This window comes from Malaya genurostris, chromosome 3 (assembly GCF_030247185.1).
Source record: "Malaya genurostris strain Urasoe2022 chromosome 3, Malgen_1.1, whole genome shotgun sequence".
In the NCBI taxonomy this organism is placed as follows: domain Eukaryota; kingdom Metazoa; phylum Arthropoda; class Insecta; order Diptera; family Culicidae; genus Malaya; species Malaya genurostris.
The window spans coordinates 18,455,529-18,467,187 of record NC_080572.1 but is presented as its reverse complement, the minus strand read 5'-3'; positions in this window follow the sequence as shown (position 1 = coordinate 18,467,187).

The window sequence follows — 11,659 nt, the reverse complement described above, 5'->3', positions numbered from 1 at the left end:
TGCACCAACAACCTACTCGGAGATGGCTGAAGCTATTTCTACTATCTTAAATTCAAATGAATGGTCTTATAGACCCATACAAAATTTCATCCACATCCAACGTCCGGTTCCGCAATTATAGGGTAAAATGTGTTAAAAGTTTTATACCATCACTTGAAGGTGCGAAACAAAAAACGTAAACATTTTAAACTGGCCTTAAAACTACTCCATCCGATAGTTGTTATCTGTAGAAGGCCAAACAAACCGATTCCGGCTATACTGGTTTCCGGTTACCGATTCCGGATGTACCGGAAATGGTGATATTTTTCTCAAATGGATCTCACTCACTGTTCTTAGAGATTGTTTGAACGATTTTTCACAAATGAAAGGTCTCGTTGTCCTATGAGGAATTCCTGAATTTCATCCTGATTCGACTATCGGTTCTGGAACTATAGGGTAAAATATCTTGAAAATTTGATACCATCACTTAAAGGGGTGAAACAAATTATTATTGTTTCAAGGATCGAAGAAAATTGTTTTGAAGACTACCACAGTATTACATACGATAGTACGATGGACATAAGAAAGGCATCCACTAGGTGGATTAAAACAGATTTTTTTATTATTCATACAGTATTATTATTTCTAGTACGTACAATCGACGATCATGACATTAATAGCATTGTTATTTACTGAGTACTGTGAAATCACTGGTGTATGATTGAACGTCCGGTAAACAATCGCCTAATTTCTGTACAATAATTGGAATCTAGCAGAAAATTGGTCGTTCCCAATGCTAACCGAGGGATTTGTAGAAAAATACGCGGGACAGCGAGAAATCACTTTTACGTATGTCGGTAAAATAAAGAAAAGCCTTGGTATTATTACATTCCGTTTGTAAAATTTGACCCTCTGTTTCAACAGATTTCGCAGCTGATTCAAAGCGTACAGAACCATTTAATGGCTGCTGCTACGACCCTACTGACACAAAGAATTCTTCCAGATCGGGGCTCGAGAACTGTCTTGTAAGACCAGCGCCCTATGTATTGAACCGCCCACTTGGGATATCCGTAAATATATGGACGTCTGAAGACCCGTAAAATTAAGCGAGAACATAAATTGAAAATTAAAATATAAATGAAATGTTTTGTCTTGCCAGTTATTTTATTCACAATTACTATTGGAAGTACTTACTGTAGAATAACAAACTGTTATATATTTATTTAGATTCAAATTGATCACTGTTTGCGGTTCGTTTCCAGTAAACTATGTGATCAGCCATTTGTTGGAGAGCTGAAATATCAATTCTACGCCATATTTTTGGTGATTTTGCAAGATCGAAAATTTTCAAACTTTGACCACCGGGTGGCACCACTTACCTATATCCTATTTAGCTCAAATTTTGCATGAAAAACTTTCCTAATGTGCTAAAATTATCGTTTACAAAATTAAAGATAACCCTTTTTAGTACCCTAGTGATTATATGATCAATATGAGCCACCCTTGAAGTAATATCGAAAGATGGTATCGGGGAATCTAGGCTCGAGCCCAAGTTGTTGTGATGAGAGAGTGCGTAAAAGTATTTTTCAGCTTGTAAAAAAAAATAATTCTAGTACTGAATGACTGTTTACTGACAACTGCAAAAGGCAGCGTTTCGGGAAACTAGCAGTAAGCATTTCCTTCTACTCCTACCATGGGTACTCGGCTCATGAAAAAGAAATAAGTGGTCGGGCGGTCAGATTTTTTAAAATAGTTCTTGAGTCTTAACATGAGATGAGTTCAACAAATAATCAAGGTTATGCTCGGCAATGTTGACACTCGTTTCGTACTGTTCCACGTTTTGCCGAATCCTCGTTCACCTTTGCACGATACATATCATACGAAAACCAAGCATGTCAAAAACGTTTTAACCACTGGTATCAAATTACTCAAAAATTGCCAATTGGGTCTGCAAAAATAATGGTAATTGAAAAAAAACAACTTTCGAAAACTCATTAGCCCGTCTGCTGTTTTCAATTATCCACCTGGTAACCAATTGATTTGGTAGGTTTATGTTGACATACAGCACAGTTTGGTTTACACGAATAATTGAGTTTTCTTTTTGCCTTTCTCATAGAGAAAGGCCACAACCTTTTAACGCAATCGCTGTGAAAACCGACTTTACAACCAAAGCCCGGAGGGCACAGTGTTATATATCATTCGACTCAGTTTGTCGAGATCACAAAATGTGTTTTTTTTTGTGTGAATGAATGTGTGTAGGTAACAACTGGCTAAGAATAACGCTACGGTCCACCTGTACCGGTGGTATAAGTCCACCAAACAGGTAAGCCGTGTGGCATCCGGCGGAATTATTTTCTACCAAGAAAATAGGAAGTCCCAAGTCAAGGTGTATTTCCGTGCCGATGACGATAAGTGCTGGAGATGTAGTGTTCATTACTTTATTTAATAATGGTTAGAGTAGCACAAATCAATCTCCAGCATAAACGTACAGCAACTATGAATCTATCCAGACTTCTGCAAGAAGGAAAAGCTTCTATAGCTTTGGTTCAAGTACCATATTTCCAAAAGGGAAACTTCTACGTTGGAAAGTTATTAAACCCAGTCTTCGTTGCCTTCAACCAGAACGGCATGACTAATTCACGTGAAATGCATACTTGCAAATAGTGCTCTCGATGTTTCTCTCATATCGGAGCTCACAAATCGGGATATTTGTGATGTCACAGTTGGTATGACTATTGATGGCATAGACAGGAAATATGTCTATTGTTCGGCATATTTAAAGGTTATATCATATTGCTGCAAAAGTGATTTACCGCTTATAATCGGCAGTGACATAAATGCTCACCATATCATTTGGGGCAGCACAGGTATAAATTTGAGAGGCTCTGATATGATGGAATTTGTGAGCAGTACAAACCTGCACATAGTCAATGCAGGAAATCGTCCAACTTTTGCGAGATCTGGAAGACAGGAGGTTTTGGACATAACTCTCTGCTCTGATAGAATTGCGCATGAGATGATAAATTGGCTCATCTTCGATGAGCTCGAGCCTTCGTTATATGATCATAAGTACATCTTTTTTGATCATTCAAAAGTTAAATTTGATATTGTCACATATCGTAATCCCAAATCTACAAACTGGGACCTCTATGAAGAAAGCTTGGCGACTAGATTTTACGAGTACCACCCAACAATTAAAACCCCAATTGATTTGGAAAATGTTGTCGACGAGACAAACCCACTCATAGTTGCTGCATATGAAGAGGCTTGTCCACTTCGGAGTGTGCGAGCTACTAGAGGAACTCCTTGGAATGCTGAACTTGCTAGACTAAGGAAACTATGCAGAAGAGCTTGGAACCACCGACGCAGAAAAGTTGGAAAAGCCTTTGCACAAATGTCTCTAGTTTTAACGAGTCTAGCAGATTAAATAAGTTATTTTTGAAATCTAAAGACTTTAATGTCGGTTTCTTAAGAACTTCAGATGGTGAGTGCTTGTCTGATGAAGGTGATGTACTTCACTATTTTTTAACACTCCCTTTCCAAGATGTATGGAGCCATCATCGATAGCTGTTCCTTAGACTTTTTCGGGTAGTTACGATTCTTGGACCCTTGCTTTAAGAATTGTGACGATTGAAGCGCTATTCACACTAGGCCGTGACGTATCCGGAACGGAACTGCAATGCAGCTCCATGTGAATACTCTCATTAGACCGTGTCGTGCCCGTGTCTGTATCGACACACGTCCGAAACACGGTGAAAGCATGCGTTGACTCAAAGTTACTATTGACAGGTACTTGAATTGTCACATGCTTACCATCCAAGGCTGCAAGACACAGCGGGAAATTCCACAAAATCGTTAGCAATCTTCTTCCACATGTCTTCTGTTGCTAAATATCTGAAATCATGAACCGACATCCACTATAAGCCATCTCTTTGATCGTTATAAAATTTTTAGCAGTAACTGCCAGCCTCTCTCGGAGATTCACTGCTAATCGGAATGTAGTGTCGTGCTCTTTAAGACATGGATGAATTTTACTCAACATCGAGTTGAAACAGGCTTCTGACATTCGGAAATATTCCTTGATCTCGTTATTCACAAGCTGCTTTTATAAGGTGGTGAATTCACCCTCAACTGCTCTTTTTCGCCAAAGTTCGTGCATCCAAATCTTCTTTCTTTTTTTTTTCGTTTTTAAACTGCTTATAATCTTCGTCATTCAGAGCAATTGAAATTACGGCCAATTCTTCGTTGGAAAAATGTGCCATTTTCGTGAAGAACATAAAAACATCAAATGCAACGATTGTGTATGTTACAAGTAACAACGGCAGCGACACGGAAAGTGCACGGTATGATGAGAATATTTTACAAATAAATTCCGACACGTTCCGGATACGTCACGGCCTAGTGTGAATCGGTCAAATGAGCAGTTGAGAGTTGAGAATCTCTAGGAAAGTATGGAGTTTTTCCAGTTTTACTACAGAAAGGGTATGAACATTTCAAACATGTTTGAAAAAAATACTTACTTTTAGTCATTTTTTTCGTAAATACACGGAGAACCCTTCGATCATAAAATTGCGATATCGCAGTTTTTGATTTTTGCGATAGTTGATTTAACTAATTTCTTTTTGATTTAATCAATATGGCTTTTGATTTGCATATATTCAAGTAGTTGAAAAATATATTGTTTGGAATGCTGTCAAATGCCGGAGATAGTTGAAAGCAAAACAATAATCGCAATGCAAAATCAACAACTTTTTTAGTTGAAATCTGTTCGCGTCGCTTCAAAATATCAATGAAAACAACATCGATAGTTAAAGCGTTTGGTGAAATTGTGTTCATTCAATTTGAGAAATCTTGTTATCATGTGTTTATCTAACAGCGGTGTTGTGATAAAGTTAACCTTGTTTAAGATCAAAAAGATTTGGTGACAAACTAGAAAATGTCAATGAATGATCATCTCGTAATCTTTCAGGTATGCTCAAAAATTTTATGCTTCAAATTCGATCATTGATTTACTTCCAGCAGACTGTTTTACTTCCAGCTGTTTGATACCGATGATGATGTTCATGCATTAGCAATAAAACGCATTTTGACATGAATTTAATTTATAAAAGTAACAGGAGCGAAGGGTTTCAAACACACAGAACGCGCTGCAATTGAATGGCGCGTTTGAATTGCCGTCGCAAAATTCTAATTCCCAGCGGCATCAACCCAAGCTCATATAAATTGACTAAAATTATCAGTGCATAACTTAAGTTCAACCGTTTGAAGGCATTATCTTTCAATACTCATTTTAGGTAAATTTAATAATTTCGCTATTTTACTCGCCACTCCGGGCACTTTTGCTGATTAAAAACGTTTTTCTACATCAATCATTTCCGATCGAATCGGAAGTATTTTTTTCAAATTTAGATCTTTACTGATCTCGACTTGACACGATCATGATCATACAAAAATCAAAATCACTTAGAGATCAGATCAGTTCTGATTTCGTAATGATAATTTATTCCTTGGTTAAGATCACTTGAAATCAGCAGTGATCGGCGGTTTTCCCTGCCCTAATGATATTACATATCAATATAAAATACTGTTTATATTTTAACAACGATATTTATTTCATGAATAACATCATGAACATTCCGAACTTATTTCAAATAGATCATGACGTGTATCAGTAAGTATATTTTGATTATTTTCGCAAATCAATAACATTGTTCGAGTTGATTCATCTATTTGCAATGTCTAAAACAAATAAAACCGATTTATTTTTCAACTAACAGAATTTTGTTTCAATAACAACACCAGTTATTTCAACTAAAATATTTGTTGAAATTGAAAGGTATGTGTCCTCACTAATTGACAGCATTTTTTTTCAAACAGTTAAATTAGTTGTTTCAACCATTGTTTCTGCTAATCGAAAAACAAAAATGACAGTTTAGTTAAAACAACAATCGATTAGTTGTACCAAATTTTAACCAATCGAATTCAGAAAATCAACTAATATTCTGGTTGAAATGGGATCGCGGGTGGTTCCGTGTACGTTTATTTCATAGGCAATATACAGAAGTTTTTCTCTATATGCATCCACAATACATAGTACTTTAAACCTAATGCATTTCGAATATTATATTAGTATGTTGGTATTCATTAGTTAATCTAAACACTGTTTTTATCAAGAGATTCGCTATTATAAATTACATTAAATAAAATACATTTATTTTGTATATGCATGTTGCTAGAATGTCGGAGAACAATCCGGTCAAAATATTCCTCGACAATGATCCGACTGGTATTGAAAGAAGATCCGCACAGCCGACAAGATCGATCGATCAAGTTGAAGACGACCTGCGGACGCTTCAAAGCTGGCGAAGTTGACGGCGAGTAGCCATAAATCGACTTGAATGGAGTCGCTTCCTATATACAGCAGACAGCCGCGAGGCCAACGACTGAAAGAGTAAGAAAAGCAAGCTTACAAAGTTTATGAATAGTGCTCAAAGCAAACTTCATTTAAGCAATTATATACATGCAAAAGTTTACGCGACGCATCTGAACAAACTTTAAGCAACTTCTAGAGAACTTTGTTGAGTTTTTCAGTAGCGAGAGAGTTTGCTATCCATATCCACTTGGAACTATTGGCATTAAAAATGCCTCACTCTTCACTATATGGGACCGGGTGTCAAATAAAAGTTTTAAAAACAAACCCATGAAGGTTGTACTTCAAGGACTACCAGACATGATGGAAGCCGAACTGAATTAGGCTGAGTATGAAATGCTGCATCACGTTCAGCTAAATCCAAGTTGGCAACCCCACCAACGGGTTCGTCCTAGTGCTAGTTGAGGCGTTAAACAGAGCAAGCACGATGATCCTCCAGCAATACAGGGGATTGCCGTAGGCCTAATAAGCCGCCCGTAAAGTATTTATTATGAATAATACAGGAGAGAATACGACCCGGAACAATCGGCATGCATAGAGTGGAAAAGCGGACATCGAGCGGCTACCTTCTACCAAAGCTGTGGCACAACGAACGAGCTGGGAACAGGCTTTATAGTGCTGGGCAAGATGCGTCAGCGAGTTATTGGGTGCCGATCAACGCTAGGATGTGTAAGTTGAGGATTAAGGTGAAATGTAGTCTGAAAAAATGCGCGCAAAATTTTATCCGCTTGAGTTGATCGAATCGTCGCACAAAGCATAACAAGAAAAACCTACACATAGGAACCAGCAATATTTTCAGTCATTGAGCGCAGTGGGCTTATCACTAATTTTGTTGGCTTGTAAAAGTGACTCATTGGGGCGTATGAATAAAATGTAGTAAAGTCTGTTGTTTGTAGTATCTTCTTAAAAACAAAGTCCACAGAGTATAACGCGGTTTGGTATGAATAAAAAACAAGTTCAAACATGTAGTTAATGCTACTTCCGAATTTAAGCATTTACTGCATACCGTATCGACACAGAGCCGGAAAAGCTGGCATAAGCATGCACAAAGCAAGAAACGTACTTACATCTGTAAAAATGCCACTTCTTTAATTTCTGTACTTCAATTTATCAGCAAACACACGAGTAGCAACCTCTAGAGCTACCTACCGAAAACTTGTAGTAAATACTACAGTTTGCATCATTTTTTGACAGGAACGTGATCCACACGTAGCATTTATCACCGAAATTCAAGCATGCTACGTTTTATTCATACGGCCCATTGATTCGTAATTTCACACTTTGAATATATCCTAATTCAATCGTTGATTACACTAGAACTATGAATCATGAGTAATTATGATTGACTAACATGAGGTTATAACAGTTCGGCTGAAAAGTTCGTATCGTTTAATAGAAACACACATTTTTTTGCCAGAATTCGTTTTTATTATTCAACATAATTGCCATCAGAGGCGATACAGCGATTATAGCGATCTTCCAACTTTTCGATACCATTTTTGTAGTACGATTTGTCCTTTGCCTCAAAATAGGCCTCAGTTTCAGCGATTACCTCTTCATTGCTTCTAAATTTTTTATCAGCGAGCATTCTCTTGAGGTCTGAGAACAGGAAAAAGTCACTAGGGGCCAAATCTGGAGAATACGGTAGATGAGGGAGCAATTCGAAGCCCAATTCGTTCAATTTCAGCATGGTTTTCATCGACTTGTGACACGGTGCATTGTCTTGATGAAACAAAACTTTTTTCTTCTTCAAATGAGGCCGTTTTTTTTTAAATTTCGTCCTTCAAACGCTCTAATAACGCTATATAATAGTCACTGTTGATGGTTTTTCCCTTTTCAAGGTAGTCGATGAAAATTATACCATGCGAATCCCAAAATACAGACGCCATAACCTCACCGGCCGATTATTGAGTCTTTCCACGCTTTGGGTTCGGTTCATCGCGTGCAGTCCACTCAGCTGACTGTCGATTGGACTCCGGAGTGAAGTGATGGAGCCATGTTTCGTCCATTGTTATATATCGACGAAAAAACGGTTTTATTTCGATATAACAGCTCCAAACACTGCTCAGAATCATCAATTCGTTGTTGTTTTTGATCGATTGTGAGCTCACGCGGCACCCATTTTGCACAAAGCTTTCTCATATCCAAATATTCGTGAATAATATGTCCAACACGTTCCTTTGATATCTTTAGGGTGTCAGCTATCTCGATCAACTTCACTTTACGGTCATTGAAAATCATTTTGTGGATTTTTTTCACGTTTTCATCGGTAACAGCCTCTTTTGAACGTCCACTGCGTTCATCGTCTTCGGTGCTCATATGACCAGTACGAAATTTTGCAAACCAATTACAAATTGTTGCTTCGCCCGGTGCAGAGTCTGGATAACACTCATCAAGCCATTTTTTGGTATCGGCGGCACTTTTTTCATCAAAAAGTAGTGTTTCATCAACACACGAAATTCCTTTTTTTCCATTTTTTTTACAATAACAAAAGTAGCTTCACTCAAAATGCAATATCTCACAAACTAATAATCAGACAGCTGTCAAATTTATACACGTATCTTTTGAAGGTTGGTACTAACTGAAAATGGTATGGATTTAATTCTAATGGCGCCCTCTCATAGAAACGATACGAACTTTTCAGCCGATCTGTTATGCATATGTATTGACTAACTTGCTTTCCATGTATATGCCTGAGTTTAGTAGCAAGCATGGGTTCTCCCTTCAGAAGAACGATTGAAGACAAGAAAATATTCAAGTATTTTCGGTATCTTTGACACCTAACCCTTCACGCCGTTGAGAGGAAAGTTGTGTAAAAGTATTCCCTTGACACGCATGATAGAGCGCGGTCGAATTTCTTTATCGAATAAAACACTGTTAAAATAAATTACTGGACTGGAATTACCGCCAATATATTCAATTCTAATTGACTTTCATTGTCATCTTCGAATAAGTAGAAAGTGGTTATATTGTTATTCTTCTTCATGTCACTAGCTATGTTAGCGTAATCGTAATAATTTTCGCTTACGAAAACCACCGTGCCAACCGTGCTTTTCTCACACCATGTTAATACGAAACAGCAGCGCGCAAGCAATAAAAAAATGCGGAAAAGTTTATGTAAACTTTTTCTAATTTAGGTTGTTTTGGCTAAAGTTATATAATTTTGAGTTGCATTTCAGATTCTTTGTGAAATTCTGCTACAAACAATACTTTTCAGTTCTAAAACCATCCCCGTGGAACGGAACAGTAACCGTTTATACATTTCAAAAACCAATTACGGCTCGGCAAAGCAAAATTTCAAATTTCTGAGAATACTTAGTTGTGATAAATTTAATTGCGAAAACTTAAGTGTTTTAAGTTTTTCGGAAATCGGTCTAGTTTTTGAATAATTGATCGAAAATGCGAAAAGCGCATTCCACTACATTTCACCTTAAAGGCCGTTTTTTTTCAATTACAGCATCATTAACGTGCACTGCCCACATAAAGGGAGACCCGATGACGAGAAAGAAGCGTTCTACGTGCAGCTGGAACAAGCCTATGACGGCTGCCCACGCAGAGACGTAAAAATTGTCATCGGTGACATGAATTCCCAGGTAGGAAGGGAGGCAATGTACCGACCGGTAATCGGGCCGAACAGCCTGCATGCCGCATCGAATAACAACGGCCAACGATGTGTCAACTTTGCGGCCTCCTGAGGAATGGTAGTCAGAAGCAGCTTCTTTCCCCGCAAGGATATCCACAAAGCTACCTGGAGATCACCAGACCAACAGACCGAAAACCAAATCGACCACGTTTTGATCGACGGAAAATTTTTATAAGTCCGCACCTACCGCAGTACGAATATAGATTCGGACTACTACTTGGTTGCTGTATTCATGCGCTCAAAACTTTCGACGGTGGCTACCAAACGTCGAAACCGAACCTCGTACTTTAACATCGCGCGGCTCCGGTAAGCTAGAGTAACTCAAGATTACGCGCAGCAGTTGGCAGTGGCACTACCAACGGAAGAGCAGCTTGGTGCAGCTACTCTTGAAGATGGCTGGAGAGAGGCACGGCGGCTCCGAACGTAAGGAACGACTGGTTCGACGACGAATGTGAACAGTTAGTGACCGAGAAGAATGCAGCTTGGACGAGCAAGCTGCAACACCGGACGAAGAGCAATCGAGGAGCGATACAGACAGGCGCGGAACAGATTAAACTAGGTATCCCGTAGAAAAAAGCGTCAACAGGAAGACCGAGATCGCGAAGCGATGGAACAGCTGTTCCGTGCTAATGACACAAGGAAGTTCTACGAGAAAGTGAACTGTTTGCGCAGAGGCCATGTGCCACAGGCCTATATGTGCAAGGACACCAACGGGAATCTTCTCACGAACGACTGTGAGGTGATCGAGAGGTGGCGGCAGTATTTCCACGAGCACCTCAATGGCTATGTGGCGGAATACGAAAGTGGCGGCGCGGATAGACTGTCGGTCCCAGGTGGTAATGAAAGCACTGCACTGGGTCGTTACCAAGATCTGGGAGGACGAGATTTTACCGGAAAAATGGATGGAAGGAATCGTGTGTCAAAAAGGGTGACAAGCTGGATTGCTGCAATTACCGTGGGATCCCAAATCTTTCATGACTTTCACCGATTGTGATTGACCAGCGCGGTCGTGAACAGAAATCTTTATTTACGAACGGAAACCGAATTTCGTAAAAAAAGCAATGAATATTTTTAAGACGAAACGTAAAGTACAGTAAAAACGGTTATGTGCCCAAAGCACAAACATAGACTAACCCCTAAATGACAATGAATATTGTTATAAATACTTCTTGAATGCAGTTGATGATGATATATTGGTAACGTTATTGTTTTATAATTATTTGCCTATTTTTCAAATTTAAATCTGTTGATGATTGAGTTTCAAAATTGCAATTCTGATGTCATTATGTTCGGTCGTGTCACGCACACAACTCTGTACTTTTTCTCTACTTTCAAGTTGCCTAATGTTTCACGAGTATTTTTAAGTAGCGACAGAGTTCATGCACAGCTTGTTCTAAAGTATTAGGAAATTTCTCTTGTATTTTAGGCAGCAACAAAGTTTATTTGTCCCGATACTATAAAACATTTGATTGCTAAGGATGTTTTTGTAACGTATGTGTATTAGTAAATCGTTAGAATATGTCACTGTTTTACCTTTCTAGTTCTAGGGATCTTAAGATAAAAAAATGATCAACTTCAAATTGACACATTCGCTGTTTTATCGTACA